The sequence below is a fragment of the Anolis carolinensis genome, chromosome 4 (assembly GCF_035594765.1).
Source record: "Anolis carolinensis isolate JA03-04 chromosome 4, rAnoCar3.1.pri, whole genome shotgun sequence".
Lineage (NCBI taxonomy): Eukaryota > Metazoa > Chordata > Lepidosauria > Squamata > Dactyloidae > Anolis > Anolis carolinensis.
In genome coordinates, this window is record NC_085844.1 from 58,013,172 (window position 1) to 58,030,838 (window position 17,667).

The 17,667-nt window shown below is 44.2% G+C and overlaps 1 protein-coding gene across 1 annotated transcript in view; it reads right to left on the reverse strand.

Annotated features, from left to right (window-relative positions):
• yes1 (YES proto-oncogene 1, Src family tyrosine kinase) overlaps positions 1 to 16,039 on the reverse strand; it is a 47,654-nt gene extending 31,615 nt beyond the window's left edge. Inside the window, exon 1 of the mRNA XM_062980461.1 lies at positions 15,837 to 16,039. The gene's annotated coding sequence lies outside the window, so the exon portion shown is untranslated. The remainder of the gene's footprint in view (positions 1 to 15,836) is intronic.
• Positions 16,040 to 17,667: the final 1,628 nt, after the last annotated feature.

The window sequence follows — 17,667 nt, forward strand, 5'->3', positions numbered from 1 at the left end:
CTGGCTGGAGGTACTTGCTAGCCTCTTCCTTCCAAGCTGCCCCCTTTCCTTGGTGCTGTGGGGCTTGACTCAGCTCCCAATTGAATCAAACCCCATAGTGCCAAAAGAGCAATCACACCCTTAATTCAATCACCGAAGAGAGTGAACTAAGGGAGACTATTACGTGGGGAAAGGAGAATACCAAATTTGCCTTTCCTAAAAGGGGATACAACTATTATGCCATGACAACTATTTTGCAATGAAATATAGTATGCATTTCGGTATCTTCACATTGCAGCAGTTTATAATTTTTGATATCAAGCACCCAAACCAAGCTGTTTGGCATTAACCATGAATGATTTGAATGCTTCCTGCTCTTGTTCCGGCATCATGTTGTGAAAAAAGAGAGAAAGACGTACCAATTATCAGCATCGAGTCCCATCAGTAAAGTAGATAAACACATTACTCTTGTTTGTAGACCATAATGATCAAAATAAGCAGTTCCATTTTCAATCTAAAGACAATATGAGCTATTTCAGCCTATTCCCACTACCTACTCCCATTCCTTTCTGACATTTTAAAATTTATTCCTATTTTTTCCTTTCATTAAAAAAAAACCAGTTACAAAATCACATAAGAATTTGTCCTTCTATCTAGAATTAGATAGAACCTTTGATGATGGACTTAGTTAAATCTTTTGAAAGTCCAAATATGCCATATCTACTGGTCAAGCCTTATCTTGTGGACACTTTAAAACACTGGTAAAGAAAAATCTCACTTTGTAAAATCTAAATGGTCTGCAGTAAAAATTCTGTGTTTAATAATTCTATCTTAAATCAGGATTTTTATCAATTTAACTAGAACAGTTGTTAAGTTAGTGGAATCAGTGCTATGTTAGCTAAATTCAAATAGTATAATAATGCAGTCAATAATATTAACATGTTGCTTATTTATATTAGATCAATGGTTTTGCATCCAAGTTTTTTAAAGTGTTTGTTTTGCATGTAAACCAGGAATAATGCAAAGATCTTCAGATTATCATTTTTTTAAATAAAAAAAATTGCTTATTTCTGATTTGACAAATTCTGATTGATTTTTTTTTTTAGCATCCAGATGAAGCTGCCTGGCTAGCCTGGGCTAAACTGTCAAAACAATCTGATGGTGATACTTAATTGTACCATACATTCCCATTAAAAATTCCAAAGTAGTTGAGTTTTTACACCAACATCTACCAGTAGCAACAATCTTGAGATAGATGCATGTGAACAAACTGAAACTTTAGACAAAAGTCCAGTTATTTGGGAATGGTGTTGCTATGGATGGGAATAAATACTACCTGTTCACGACCAGGTCATACTTCTACTAAAGAATCAAGTTAATTATTTAGACATTGAGGAAGTTTTAATACTGGGGAGGGCTGTTTATCAGTTTTCGTTGATTCACCAGCTGTATTTGAAGAAAGTGGAATCAGCTCGTGAACTGGTTACACCCAAGGTGGATTACTGAAATGCCCTCTGTGAGCCAGATCGAAAACCTCATGATTCCAAAATGTCGTAATCAGAATGTTTGTAAGAGAATATACATTAGCTCATATAACAACTTTTCATATAACACACTGCTTTCCAGTCTGTGCTCAGTTTAAGATGCTGATTTTGACCATTAAAGCCACAAATGATTTATAACCTTGAGTGTTCTTTACCAACACAAACTATCAAATATTTAACATTATTATTTTGAGATTTGTTATCCCTTCAAATCTGGTGATTACTAAAAACCTTTCCACTGTGATATTCCAGTTATAGAATAAGCTCATTTCTGTGCTTTCAAGAATATTTTGAAAATATTTTCATTTAGAAAGGCCTTTTGATATAAATATTAAAATTTTAATATTAATATTTATGAACAGTAAATAACTTTTAGCTGTTATATTTACTATTTATGAATGTTACTGTTTTTGTTAACTCGCTTTTTATTAATATATATATTGCAAATCGATTTGTGAAACTTTTTAAAAGATAAATTATAGATTCATATTGCCATCTAATCTTAAAAGACATTTTAAGTGTTTTAAAATGTTACTGAATATTCTCAGCTCCACAAGAGATGTGACCCAAAGAGTATTGAGCCTCATACAAGTTCCCCTACATACACATAAAGATTGTCCCCTCCCATATGAGACAGAAATTTGAGATATTCAGAGGAGACCTGGTTTCATGTCCCAACATCTTGTAATGTTGGGTACATAAAACAGGGCCTTCTCTGTAGCAGCATCATGATTGTAGAACAAGTTAGCCTCATCTATTTTAAGCTTCTGACAGACAGTCAAAACTGTGCTGTCTGCATGCGATTTTATATTTAAAAGCTCTAATTTAAGTTTTTTAAAATTGTTATTAGGAATTTAACACACTTTAAAGAATGTGTTTTTATCTTTGTATTGTTTTTTTTGTTGTTGTTGTTATTAGGTAGGTAAAGGTAAAGGTTTTCCCCTGACATTAAATCCAGTCGTGTCTGACTCTGAGGGTTGATGCTCATCTCCATTTCTAAGCCAGAGCCGGCGTTGGTTGCTATTGTTTATTGCCTCAGGAGCCTTTGTGGGTTAGGAGGTGATACAGAAATATTTTAAACAATAGAAATAAAAATTGTCCAAATCATAACTCCAACACTACACTAAGATATCTTCTTATGTTATGAACACTACAGTTCAAGAAGGATATTGACAAGCTGTAACATGTCCAGAAGCTAACAGTCTGGAAGCCATACCTTATGAGGAGTGGTTTGGGGAACTAGATATATTTAGCTAGGAGAAGGGAAGGTTAAGAGGGGGCAGTCAACCATGTTTAAATATTTGAAAGGCTGTCATATTGAAGATGGAGCTGAACTGTTTTCTGCTGCTAAAGATGTGAGGTGCATCTACACTTAATTAATGCAGTTTGACACTGCTTTGCGGTTTTGAACCATGCTATGGAATCCTGGGAAATATAGGTTGGGGAGGCACTAGAACTCTTCGACAGAGAAGGCTAAAGACCTTGTAAAAACTATAGCTCCCAGGAGTCTATAGCATGGCAGTTAAAACGATGTCAAACTGCATACAGTGTAGATGCAACCTAGGTGCAATGGATTCAAGCTGCAGAGAAAGAGATTCTACCTAAACATTAGAAAGAACTTCCTGAAGGTAAAAACTGTTTGACAGTGAAATATGCTGCCTTGGAGTAAAGTGGAGCAACTCAATGGGAGGTTTTTAAACAGAGGCTGGATAGCTGGAGTTTTTTCTTGAATAGTAGGGGCTTGGACTGGATAGCCCTTGTGGTTTCTTCCATGTGATTTTAACTTAGGACAAAAGTAATATTAAAATACTGCATGAGTTCCACAAGAGAACACTTGAAAGCAACATAATGCTTTACTTATATTAAAGAAATGTCAAGCAGTTTAATTAAACTCTAACCCAAAAAATCTTTAAAAATTATGAGAATTATGTCAAAATGGAACTGCTAACATGCCAGTTATTCTTCAAAAATTATTTTTCTTAACTTTGCCACTATTTTTTATGTTATAAATTTATTTTTGATTACAGACATACCCTTGCAAAACTATCATATCAAAGTTTTTAAAGTGTGAAAAGAATTCTAAGTGTGGCAAAATTTAATTGATTGAATAACTCACAATGAACTTAACAGCTAACACCGATTCACGTAACAGTAAATTTAAAAACAACTTTACCAGAGGACTTTAAAAACTGTGTAAGGCAAGCACTTGAAAGTATTCCATCCTCATCCTCATTCTAGAGAAAATACTCTTCTGGTCTGACACATATGTAAAGTCTGAAAAAATGACTCATGCTTTGTAAATTGTTAACTTCCATGCAAATTTGACCAATATATTAAACAATTATCTAAAATCTTTATGTTTTAATCCAGTAATTTATTTTCTTTAAAAAATCAGATTAAATATGGGGCTACCTCATACAGAATCAGATCAGTGGTAACTAGCCTAGTATATGGTGACAGCAACACAAATATTCAATGCTAAATGTTGGAAAATATCAAAGATCTCCTTTGAGGATTAATGGATTAGCAAATTAGTAGATATTGCAAAGACGGACAAGCTAACTATTAAAAGAAAACCCTAATGAACTGTTTATACAAGAACAGAACCTGCTTACTTTCTATATGATACTAAGAAAAGGGGGAGTGAAGTTAGCAGAATAATTGTTTTCCAGACAAATGCAAAGTCAACTTTTAAAGGAGGGAGATATATATACCGTGTTTCCCCGAAAATAATATATTATTATGTTTATATTAATTTTTGCTCCCAAAGATGCTCTAGGTCTTATTTTCAGGGGATGTCTTATTTTTCCATGAAGAAGAATCCACATTTATTGTTGAACAAAAAAATGAACATTATATACTGTACAGTAGTTGTCATCACAAACCAGCATAATCAGACAAACTGTGAATCCTTGTTATTACCATTATTTCCATGTACAACACTCTATGATATGTACATTTACCAATCCCGCAAGCTCTGGTGTTCTGTTTGGCGGGCATGCTTCCAAACAAAAACTTTGCTAGGTCTGTCACAACCCAGGCAGCAGAGCACCAATAACCATACACAGAGGCCAGAATCTATCTAATATCTTTATTAAGGAAATATATAAAGTTAATAAAAGCAAGCGTATGAATTAGTCCAGGAGTAGACCTTTCAGGAAAGGTCAAAATTAGTCCAAAGAAACAATGTCCAATATGAAATATTAAGGTCCAAAGTTGTAATCCAATAACCGAAACACTCACTTGCCAAGCAAGTGAGGGGAGATGATAAGGTCCTTTAGTCCATGAACTTGAGCAAGGCTAGGAAATAACTTGATTCTTGGAACACAAGGCTTGATTCAAGGCAACAAGGAAACGAGGAGCAAGAATAGGATCCGTGAAATTACTTGGCGAGGTCCGGAAAACAAGGCAAGATCCGGAGAGTAAAACAAGGCTGGAAACGAAGGCTTGAAATCGGGAACAAGGCTTGAAACAGGAACGAGGCTTGGAAACGGAGTAGCTGTCCACACACGCTACTCCGGTAGCTGACGAATTGACTCCGCAAGATCCCCTTGTGGGTAAAACACCTAAATAGGGTCCCGTTTTCCCGCCAAAGAGCAGTTCTCTGGAGAACCAGAAACGAAAGCTATTCTCTGAGTCCAGATGTGTGACTCCTTAAAGTTTCCCATGGAAAGCAGACTTAATCAGCTGAATGCTTAGCAGCTATCCTCGCACTCCTGCGAGAGGCCGCTTGAACTCCCCTCTGTTGTTTACAAAACTCATGGCGAGAAAACGTAGGAGATTTAGGTTCAGGGCTTGTTTGACAGACTTCTGGAAGACAAATCTCTTGCAGGTGCAAGGTTTCCAAATCTGGCTGGGAAAGTTCCAATTCTGACTGAAACGGTGAAAAACCCAAGTTTTCCTCTTCATCTAGCACAACAGTGCCAGGAACAGGACTACATGGCCCATGACTCATCACACTATCCCCCTCCTCAAGCCCCCTCTCAAACTGGGACTCTCTCCCCGAGGCGCGAGGCCGCGGCTTGGCGGGATAGGTCTGATGGAAGCGGCGGGTTAAATCGGGAGCGTGGACTGTGGAAGCGTCTTCCCAAGAGCGTTCCTCGGGGCCAAACCCCACCCAGTCAATGAGATATTGTAGGCGGCGGCGGTGAAAGCGAGAATCCAAAATGTCCTGAACCTCGAACTCCTCCTCCCCATCTACCAAAACAGGAGTGGGAGCCGGCCGGTCTGCATCAGGGCGCACACCATCCGCCGGAAGGAGCAGGGAGCGATGAAACACTGGATGAATGCGCATAGAGCGCGGAAGTTGGAGTTTGAAAGTCACGGGGTTAAGTTGCGCCACCACTGGATAGGGGCCAATGAAACGGGCATCTAACTTCCGGCAAGGGCGATGGGAGGGCAAAAAACGAGTAGACAGAAGAACCCGGTCTCCTACCTTGATTTCGGGGCCCGGCTGGCGATGTTTGTCAGCGTGGCGTTTATAGTTCTCCTTGGCTTGGTCCAGTTGCTGGAGCAAAAGTTGTTGCACCGCTGTGAGTTCCTGCAGCCAGTCCTCTGCTGCGGGAACTTCTGAGGTTTCAATGACTGGGGGGAAGAAACGTGGATGGAAGCCGTAGTTTGCAAAGAACGGGGTTTCTTTAGTTGAAGCCTGGATCCCATTGTTGTAGGCAAACTCTGACAGCGGTAACAGGGAAGCCCAATTGTCCTGTTGGTAGTTCACATAACAGCGAAGGTATTGTTCCAAAGTGGCATTGGTGCGCTCAGTTTGCCCATCCGTTTGGGGATGGTGAGCCGAAGATAAACGAGAGTCTATGCCCAATAGTTTTTGTAGTGCTTTCCAGAAACGAGAGGTGAATTGGGACCCACGGTCTGTGACCAAACTCTTGGGCAATCCATGCAATCTGAAAACATGTTGGAGGAATAGATCTGCAGTCTCTTTGGCCGTGGGAAGGCCATCACAGGGAATGAAATGGGCTAACTTGGTAAAAAGGTCCACCACCACTAGGATCGTGGTGAATCCACAGGAAGGTGGTAGATCGGTGATAAAATCCGCAGAAATTATTTCCCATGGGCGAGATGGGGTAGGGAGGGGATGTAGAAGCCCTGAGGGCTTTTCCCTTCTTGTCTTGGAGCGCTGGCATACTGGGCAGGTGTTGACATATTTTTCCACATCCTTGCGGATCTTGGGCCACCAGAAATCTCTTAGGATCAAATGCATGGTTTTGAATAGTCCGAAATGCCCTGCTGGCTTGCAGTCATGACACAGACGAAGTGCTTTTTCCCTGCCCGGCCCTGGGGGGATGTAAACATGATTTCTATAGCAAAGTAGCCCATCCTTAAGCGAAAAGGGAAAATGTAGCCCTTGGCGAAGTTGATCCTGTGCCCAGGCATCTGCTTGCTGACTAGCCCTGATTTCCTGAGCACAAAGGGGCCCTGGGGTAGAGGGAGTTGATTCAATGGGAGTGGATTTGGTGTTTCCCACCGTGAGTGTGGCAAAGTTCTCGGGTTGTAGCAGCTGGGATTCAAAGGTCTCCTTGCGCCCTGCAGCGTATTCCGGTTTCCGCGACAGAGCATCTGCTTGCTTGGTCTGGGCTGGGGTTACATAATGAATTTGGAAGTTAAAACGTTCAAAGAATAAAGCCCAGCGTTGTTGCCTCTGATTAAGCTTGCGGGCAGTTCTTAGATGCTCCAGATTCCGATGATCAGTATGGACTTCAATGGGAAATTTGGCCCCTTCTAACCAATGCCTCCAGGTTTCAAAGGCTGCCTTTATGGCCAATAGTTCCTTTTCCCAAATGGTGTAATTTCTCTCTGGTGTGGTCAATTGACGGGAATAAAAGGCACAAGGATGAAGATGATCTCCCCCTGGTTGTAGGAGTACAGCCCCAATTGCCACATCGGAGGCGTCCGCCTGCACGACAAATGGGGTTTCAGGATCTGGGTGCTGAAGGATTGGCTGAGACGTGAATAATTTCTTTAGTTGCTGGAACCCTTTCTCTGCTTGATCTGTCCAGCGGAAGGGCTGTTTCCCACGGATGCAGCTGGTGATTGGGTCAGACCAGCGGGCAAAATCTGGAATGAACTTGCGGTAATAGTTCGCGAACCCCAAGAATCGTTGCACCTCTTTTTTGTTGGTTGGCGCCCGCCATTCCAATACTGCTGAAACCTTTGCCGGGTCCATGGAGAGCCCTAGTGGCGAGACGCGGTACCCCAGGAAATCTACCTCTTGTAGATCAAAGGCGCATTTTTCCAGCTTGGCATAAAGTCCATGATCCCGCAATCGTTGTAATACCATTCTGACGTGGTTCTCATGTTCTGATTGTGATCTAGAAAACACCAAAAAATCGTCCAGGTAGATGATCAAGAACCGATCTAGATAATCCTGAAAGATGTCATTGACAAAATGCTGGAACGTTGCGGGAGCTCCACATAATCCATAATTCATAACTCGGGACTCGAATAATCCGAATTTAGTCTGGAAGGCGGTCTTCCACTCGTCCCCTTCTCTGATGCGAACTAGATTATAAGCCCCCCGAAGATCCAGCTTGGTGTAGACCTTGGCTCCTCGAAGTCGGTCTAGTAGGTCCGAGATTAAGGGCAGGGGATAGCTGTTCCGCTTAGTGATATTGTTCAATGCTCTATAGTCCACCACCAAGCGTAAGTCCCCTGACTTCTTTTTCACAAACATCACTGGGGAGGCGGCTGGGGATTGAGAGGGTCTGATGAATCCCTTGCGAAGGTTTGTCTCTATGAACTCCCTGAGAGCTTCTTGCTCCGGTTCAGTCAGGGAGTAGAGATGTCCTCGCGGGATCGGGGGCCCCTCCACCAAGTCAATGGCACAGTCATAAGGTCTATGTGGGGGTAATCTCTCGGCTTCCTTTTCATTGAATACATCCCAATACTCTGAGTACTTCTTGGGCAAGGTGATAATGGGTTCAGTGTCTGTGGCATGGCAGACCTTGGCTACAAGGCAATGGTTTTGGCAATATTTTGAAGCAAACTGCAGTTCTCTGTTGGACCAGGAGATGCTTGGGTCGTGAAGTGTCAGCCATGGAATTCCCAAAATCACAGGGAAATGGGGAACCTCGGTAACAAAGAAGGAAATCTCTTCCATATGTTCCCTTATCCACATTCTGGTGGGTTCCGACCACTGGCTTACGGGACCCGTCTTGAGGGGGCGGCCATCGATGGCTTGCACCACACGGGCATTCTTGAAGTCATGATATTGTAATCCCAGAGAGTCGGCATACTCTCTATCAATGAAATTGTTGGTGGCTCCGGAGTCTATCATGGCATGGACCATGACGGGTCCTTTTTTTGCTGACCACAAGGTGACCACTAGAAGAAACAGGACCCCGGTTGGCGGCTCTTGAGTGGGTTTTTTGACCGGGTTGGCGAGCCTCTCTACGCCCGGTCGCTGGCTTCCCCCGCCGGCTGTGCGCCAGCCGCCTCAGACGTCTTCGTCTCCGTGGAGGACGCCGCCGCCAGACGGGCGGCGGGCTTCCCTTTGGCTGGGCACTCTCTGGCGAAGTGGCCCCCGTTTCCGCAGTACCAACAGAGATTTAGGCGTTGGCGGCGGGCCTTCTCGGCGGCATCTAATCTGGGACGCACATTGCCCAACTGCATCGGCACCTCCTCGCTCCCTCTGGGGTATGGGGCTGGTGGCGGGGGTCTCCATACTGGGCGCGGCTGGACGCCGGTGGGAGCGGGAGGTTTCACCCCAGCTCTACCGCTCTGGCCTCGGACCCATTGTTTTCTGTTGGCAAGCATGACTTCAGCTCGTAAACATTGATCAATGAGTGCTTCAAGAGAGTGGGGAGGATCCACCTTGGAGATTTCTTCCAGCATCTCAATGTTGAGGCCCTCCCGAAATTGTCCTCTAAGGGCTACATCGTTCCAGCCGGTGTTGTGGGCCAGCACTCGGAACTTGGCTATGTACTGGGACAAGGGTCTGTCCCCTTGGGAGAGGCGCCGGAGTTTGTGGCCGGCTGCCTCCAAATTGTCCTCGATTCCCCAGGTCTCCTTAAGGTGGTCCAAGAAGTGTTGCGCTGACCTTAGATGTGGGGAGACTTGGTCGAACAGTGCCGTCGCCCAGTTGGCCGCTGGCCCATCTAGGAGACTGTAAACCCACGCCACCTTGATGTCTTCTTGGGGAAACTCGGCAGCACGGGCCTCTAGATAAGCCTGGCATTGACGACGGAAAACATGAACCTTAGAAGCTTCTCCAGAAAACTTGGTTGGCAACGCCATGGCCGGGAGACGGATTCCGCGTTCCTTCAAACCCTTTATTTCCCCATCCTGCGCATTGAGCTTATCACGGATCCGGTCCACCTCATCCTTGTCGATGGTGTAGCTGATCGGTTGGCCACCCGGCCCGGTTCCGGTAGACATTCTGGCCTAGGTTAATTGGTGCTTAGGGTGGCGGAGTCAAACTGTCACGACCCAGGCAGCAGAGCACCAATAACCATACACAGAGGCCAGAATCTATCTAATATCTTTATTAAGGAAATATATAAAGTTAATAAAAGCAAGCGTATGAATTAGTCCAGGAGTAGACCTTTCAGGAAAGGTCAAAATTAGTCCAAAGAAACAATGTCCAATATGAAATATTAAGGTCCAAAGTTGTAATCCAATAACCGAAACACTCACTTGCCAAGCAAGTGAGGGGAGATGATAAGGTCCTTTAGTCCATGAACTTGAGCAAGGCTAGGAAATAACTTGATTCTTGGAACACAAGGCTTGATTCAAGGCAACAAGGAAACGAGGAGCAAGAATAGGATCCGTGAAATTACTTGGCGAGGTCCGGAAAACAAGGCAAGATCCGGAGAGTAAAACAAGGCTGGAAACGAAGGCTTGAAATCGGGAACAAGGCTTGAAACAGGAACGAGGCTTGGAAACGGAGTAGCTGTCCACACACGCTACTCCGGTAGCTGACGAATTGACTCCGCAAGATCCCCTTGTGGGTAAAACACCTAAATAGGGTCCCGTTTTCCCGCCAAAGAGCAGTTCTCTGGAGAACCAGAAACGAAAGCTATTCTCTGAGTCCAGATGTGTGACTCCTTAAAGTTTCCCATGGAAAGCAGACTTAATCAGCTGAATGCTTAGCAGCTATCCTCGCACTCCTGCGAGAGGCCGCTTGAACTCCCCTCTGTTGTTTACAAAACTCATGGCGAGAAAACGTAGGAGATTTAGGTTCAGGGCTTGTTTGACAGACTTCTGGAAGACAAATCTCTTGCAGGTGCAAGGTTTCCAAATCTGGCTGGGAAAGTTCCAATTCTGACTGAAACGGTGAAAAACCCAAGTTTTCCTCTTCATCTAGCACAACAGTGCCAGGAACAGGACTACATGGCCCATGACTCATCACAAGGTCTTACTTTCGGGGGAGGTCTTATATTTAGCAATTCAGCAAAACCTCTACTAGGTCTTATTTTCCAGGGATGTCTTATTTTCGGGGAAACAGGGTATGTAGAGATGGAAGTTGGTTAAAGTAAATACAGATGCTTTCTGCAATGAGGTGGGGGTTAGGGCTTGTGTTAGAAAGAACTATTTAGTTCTTTTTCAGTTTTTCTTATTTATGTTATACTGTTCTTTGTGGGTTATTACATGTCTTCTATATTATCAGTTATGTATGTATTTATGTATTTAATGCATTTGATAAAAATATTTTTAAAACAGAATTAAGATAGGCAATTGTTAGCTCCGTATTATCTACACTGAGTGGCAGAGATATCTCCAAGATTCTAAGGAAGTTAGGGAAGTGTACAAAGTTCTATGTCTTCCTTCATCATTCTATCTTTATACAGAGCCGGTCCAACAATGAGGCGAATTAAGCGGTCGCTTCAGGTGCAAAACATACGGGGGCGCAGTCGAGACTGCTTTTTCTGTTGATTTGTTGTAAAACATGATGTTTTGGTGCTTAATTTGTAAAATCTTAATGTAATTTGATGTTTAATAGGCTTCTCCTTAATCCCTCCTTATTATCCAACATTTTCGCTTATCCAACGCTTTTATTTTTCAGTGATTGGGTTTTTTTGGGGAGGGGGGGGGCAAAATTCTGTTCGCCTACACTTGAAAAATACCTAGGGTCGGTTCTGTCTTTATAGCAACACTGTAAAAAAGGCTGGAGGGAGTATTGATGACTGGGGCAAGGTTTAACTCTGGGTCTTCTCATGCCCACTTTAACCACTGCATCACAAGGGGTTAAGTCTGTGATATGCATACAAACTGTATACTGTACTGTACTACTGAACTATCACCACATGTCAAAGAAGTACACATGCTCATAATTAGAGAACTGAGTGCTGTGGCCACTTAAGATTTTATTATTCCATTAAAAAAGTGCTCTTCTCCTTTTAAACCTATGTCAAGTGGGTTTTTTCTCTCTCTCCTGTCTTTTAAAACAAAATTTAAAATGCCACATTCACATGCTGGATAATAAAAGTTCAAACACTTTACTGGTTCCATAACCATAAAATGTCTTACAAGACAATGATTCTTAGAATTCAGACTTCAGGTTTCAAAATTATTGGCTGGCAAAAAGCCAACACATTTCCCCAAAACCAATGTACACATCATAAGTCAACTTTTCCCTCCTGTACTTATCTCTATTACAAAAACTTCCCACGCACAATAGCTACAATAAGAATTTCTGTTGCCCAGAAACAAAGATGTATTTAAACTGGTGAATTCACTGCATGACATAAACCAAGTATATAAACTACCAAGAACAAATCATCTGGATTTGCCTTAACAGCGATATAAAGAACATGCTTGAGAGGACGACAAAGAGAATGAGAGGAACTTCAACCTGATGAAATTCAGGAAAATTGAGGAAACAAATACCGGAGAGGGGGAAATTAAAAAGACCTAGATACTTGAATCATTTTGCTTCCTCTCTCCTAATTCCTCCCCTCTCAAAAACCAAACTTCTAACTAGTGTTGGAGTAAATCAGTTTAACTAAAGGATGCCCAGAGGATCTTTTTTGTTCAGATCTGTTGCCTGGCTTTAAAGCAGAAAGCAAGCAGATCTATCTGGCTGCCACCTCTGCATAGTGGGCAGGTTATAAGGAGGAAGAAGAGGGAAGACAGATGCTCAATCTTTCGCCAAAGTGTATCAAATGTTTGACACCCCTTTAACTGCCGTGGCTGTATGCTATGGAATCCTGGGAGTTGAAGTTTTACAGTATCTTTAGTCCTCTCTGTCAAAGAGTTTTCGTGCTGCACTAAACTACAAATCTGAGAGTTCCATAGCATTGAGCTATGTCAATTAAAGTAGTGTCAAACTACCTTAAGGTGAAAGCATAGATCCCCCAAAAAGGAAAAGGTGGGAAGGAGGAGCAAATTTTGGGAAAATTTTCTTGGACAATTGGGAGGAAAGAACTAAAGTATAAGTGGGAAAGAGACCCCCAAACAAGCACACAATGCTGATATCCTCCCTGGCTGCCCTTCTGCAAAGGCAGGAGGTTAGGAGGAGCCTAACCATCCAGCAATATATATCTTGAAGATGAAACACTAAAAGGAAATGATTTGAAGAATTCCGACATTGTGAGACCAAAACATGTACACAATCTGCCCTCCAACACCCACACTCCCAAATAAATAGGCTGAGAAGAGAGTTGAGAGGAAAGAACCAACGTGTGACTGGGAAGAAGACCCCCCAAATTACACACAGAGCCACAATATGCAGATCCCCCCCCCCCCCCCCGCTGCCACATTTACATAGTGGGCAAGAGGAGGAAAGACAGGGGTCAAGATGTATCTTGAGGATGAAACACTAGAAGGAAATCCTTTGACCATGGCTGCACCCATACTGTAGAGTTAACAGTCTGACACCACCTTAACTGCCATGGTGTTTCACCAAAGTACAAATCCCACAGCTTTGAGCCATAGCAGTGAAAGTGGTGTCAAACCCATTAACTCCACAGTATTTAACCCCAAACAGGCATACACTTCCTTTCCAGGAGGTGGGAAGAAGAGGAAGTTCACATTCAAGAAAACATTCAAGGGCAGTTGAGAGGAAAGAAACCGAAAGGTAAATAGGAAGGAGACTCCCAAGACACACACAAAATGCAGATCTCCTCCCTGGCTCCCAACTTTGCTTAGTGGGCATAGGTCAGGAGGGGACCAACCCTCTGCTACTGTGTACCTTGAAGATGATGAATAAAAAGGAAACCCTTTGAAGAAATCTACAAAACATGCTCATATAATCTCAACTCCAATACACTCTCAATACATTGTAGTATTATGGGGAGGTGCCTGGCTTGACAGCAGTATGTGTGAAAAAAAAAAGATCATGGGAGTCCTCATGGAGAACTCTCTATTCTGCCTTGGAATACTGTGGCCAATACTGGGCCCGGTGATTGAAGGGAGATATTGACAAGCTGGAATGCGTCCAGAGGAGGGTGACTAAAATGATCAAGGGTCTGGAGAACAAGCCCTATGAGAAGCAGCTTAAAAAGTTGGGCATGTTCAGCCTGCAGAAGAGAAGGCTGAGAGGAGACATGTTGGCCATATATAAATATTTGAAGGGAAGTCATAGGGAGGAGGGAGCAAGCTTGCTGCCCTGGAGACTAGGACACAGAACAATGGCTTCAAACTACAGGGAAATTGATTCCACCTGAACATTAGGAACAACTTCCTAACTGTGAGGGATGTTCTGCCCCAGAGTGTGGTGGAGGCTCCTTCTTTGAAGGCTTTTAAACAGAGGTTGGGTGGCCATCTGTTGGAGTGCTTTGAATGTGATTTTCCTGCTTCTTGGGAGAAGGTTGGACTCGATGGCCCACAAGGTCTCTTTTGACTCTATGATTTGATGATTCTGTGACACTGAATGTTTGACTTTTATGTTGTGAACTGCCCTGAGTCTCCTTGGGGAGATAGGGTGGGATAGAAAAAAGTTTTACTTACTTTTAAAACACTTTTACTTCCTCTCCCAACCCCCAAGGTTTTTTTTAGTGTCAAGAGCGACTTGAGAAACTGAAAGTCACTTCTGGTGTAAGAGAATTGGCTGTCTGTAAGGACGTCGCCCAGGGGATGCCAGCATGTTTTGATATTTTTACCATCCTTTTGGGAGGCTTCTCTCATGTCTACACATGGAGCTGGATAGAGGGAGCTCATCCGTGCTCTCCCCGGGTTGGATTTGAACCAGCAGCCTTCAGCTCAGCAACCCAACCTTCAAGTCAGCAGTCCTGCTAGCACACGGGTTTAACCCACTGTGCCATCCTTGTGGGAGGCTTCTCTCATGTCCCTTAATGGAGCTGGAGCTGACAGAGGGAGCTCATCCGCGCTCTCCCCAGGTTGGATGTGAACCGGTAACCTTCAGCTCAGCAACCCAAGCTTCAAGTCAGCAGGCCTGTCAGTACAAAGGTATAACCCACCGTGTCCTCTAAGTAGATTGAACAGAGAAGGAATTTTTGGGGAAACTTTTGAGAAGAGGTTTGAGGAAAGAAAGGGGGTGGTGAGTGGCACATACACACACATCATGGGAGTTGTAGCTTGACAAGTTCTTTACTCTTCCTGTGCCAAAGAGGGGATAGTGCCTCGCCAAACTACATATCCCATAGCATGGATCTATGGCAGTCAAAAGTTGTGTCAAAGTGCATCAATTCTAGTAGATGCACCCCAAACAGGCACACACTCTCCTTTCCAGTAGGTGGGAAAGAAGAACGGTTTTTAGGTGAATGGGCACCGCCGGCTGTTAGGAATTTGTGGGAGTTGAAGTCTCAAACACCTGGAGGGCCAAAGTTTGCCCATGCCTGTCTTAGGAGCAGGAATCAAAGAACCAAAGGGTGGATGGGGGAAAGATCTCCAGAACACACACACGTATCATGGGAGTGGCATAAACTACAACTCCCAGGATTCTTTGGCATGGAGCCATGGTAGTTAAAAGTAGTGTCAAACTGAAATGTAGAGACGCAATCGACAACATGCACACACTCCCCATTCCAGTAAGGAGGAGGGGAAGAGGAGGAAGTTTTGGGGAAACTTCCTAGGAAGGAGACCCGAAGCGGGAAGGAGAGAGGAAGGCGTCAAGGTTGCATGGGCAAAATTGAGCCCTCCAGGGGTTTTGGACTTCAACTCCCACCATTCCTAACAGCCCCAGGCCCCTTCCTTTTCCCCCTCAGCCGCTTAAGCGGCTGAGGGGGAAAAGGAAGGGGCCTGGGGCTGTTAGGAATGGTGGGAGTTGAAGTCCAAAATCCCTGGAGGGCCGAAGTTGGCCGATGCCAGCGTCAAGGCGTCGCTTCAGCCCTGAAAGCGAGGCCTAGCGCTCTCCAAGGGGCTTTGAGGGGGGAGAGAGAAAGGCTCGGTGTTGCTCACCTGCCTGACGGAGGCGGCTCCGAGTAATTCCGCCTCGGAAGGGGCCCGCTCAGCCCCGCTCCAGGAGCTCCATGGAGGGCTTCAGGCTCGTTCCGGAGGCCAGGTCACAAGCCCTCAGAGGAGCCCCGCTTCACCATCCCGAGCCAACATGGCGGCCGCGGAGGAGTGAGGAGGGAGAGGAGGGCAGCAGCTGTTGCTGAGGGGAAACTCCGGAAGGAAGGGGCGGAGAGGGCCGCGCCGCGCAGCGCCCCCTGGCGGGCCCCTTGCGAATGGGACGGAGCCTAGACTTCGGAGCCGGAAGGAGGAAGGGGAAGGGAGGGAAGAGGCCTCACAACCTCTGAGGATGCCTGCCATAGATGTGGGCGAAACGTCAGGAGAGAATACTTCTGGAACATGGCCACACAGCCCGAAAGACATACAACAACCCAGGCCTCTCTGTCTTACTCCTCTTTCTCCCTCTCCCCTCTCTCAATCTCTCTCTCCTGTCCCTCCTTCTTCCAGACTTCTCTGAGGGAAGACGCTGAGCTCGCTAACTTCACTTCGAGCTGTCTTATCAAGGAACATGAAAAACACTGCAGACTTTGAAAAACAAGCCCTAGAAACAGCACCAAAAAGCCCACTATAGTTCAGATATGTGGATGACACCGTCACCATTTGGAGGCATGGAGAAGAGCTCAATGGGCTGTGGCACAGGCTGGAGAACAAGCCAGCTGCAACCAGCTGGAATGAATCACTCTGACCAGGAGGTCATGAGTTCGAGGCCCACTCGGAGCCTGTGTTTGTCTTGTCTTTGTTCTATGTTAAAAGGCATTGAATGTTTGCCTATATGTGTAATGTGATCCGCCTTGAGTCCCCTTCGGGGTGAGAAGGGCGGAATATAAATGCTGTAATAAACGAGTTCCTAGACCACCTCAACAGCATCCATCCAAACATCCAATTCACCATGGAGAAAGAAAACAGGAAAGCTGCCATTTCTAGATGTCCTAGTCATCCGCAAACCCAATCAACAATTGGGCCACACCGTTTACAGAAAACCTACACACACGGATAGATACAGTAGAGTCTCGCTTATCCAAGGTTCTGGATTATCCAAGCCATTTTTGTAGTCAATGTTTTCAATATATCATGATATTTTGGTGCTAAATTCGTAAATACAGTAATTACAACATAACATTATTGCATATTGAACTACTTTTTCTGTCAAATTTGTTGTATAACATGATGTTTTGGTGCTTAATTTGTAAAATCATAACCTAATTTGATGTTTCATAGGCTTTTCCTTAATCCCTCCTTCTTATCCAAGATATTCGCTTATCCAAGGTTCTGCCGGCCCGTTTAGCTTGGATAAGTGAGACTCTACTGTACCTTTATAAAAACTCCAACCATCACCCAAGTCAAAAAAAGAAGCACAATCAAAGCCCTGGTAGACCATGCACAAAGAATCTGCAAACCCCACCTCCTCCGAGGTGAACTGAATCACTAAAACTGGGCTCTAGATGCCAATGGAGACTCCATCACAGACATCAGAAGAGCCAAGAACAAGCCACGAGAGAAAATACAAAGATCCACCCTGAGGAAAAGTGTCCCTACCATATATCAAGAGAACTGCTGACTGCATAGGCAAGCTGATGAAGAAGCACAACCTACAAACTATCTACAGAGCCACTAAGAAAAACCAGCAAGTGCTACGTTTAGCAAAGGACAAGAGGGATCCTCTCACCTCTGCAGGAGTCTACATAGGGATCACCAAACGCAGCATTGCCCAAACACAAATCAAGGAACATGAAAGGCACTGCGGACTAACTCAACCAGAGAAGTCAGCCATAGCAGA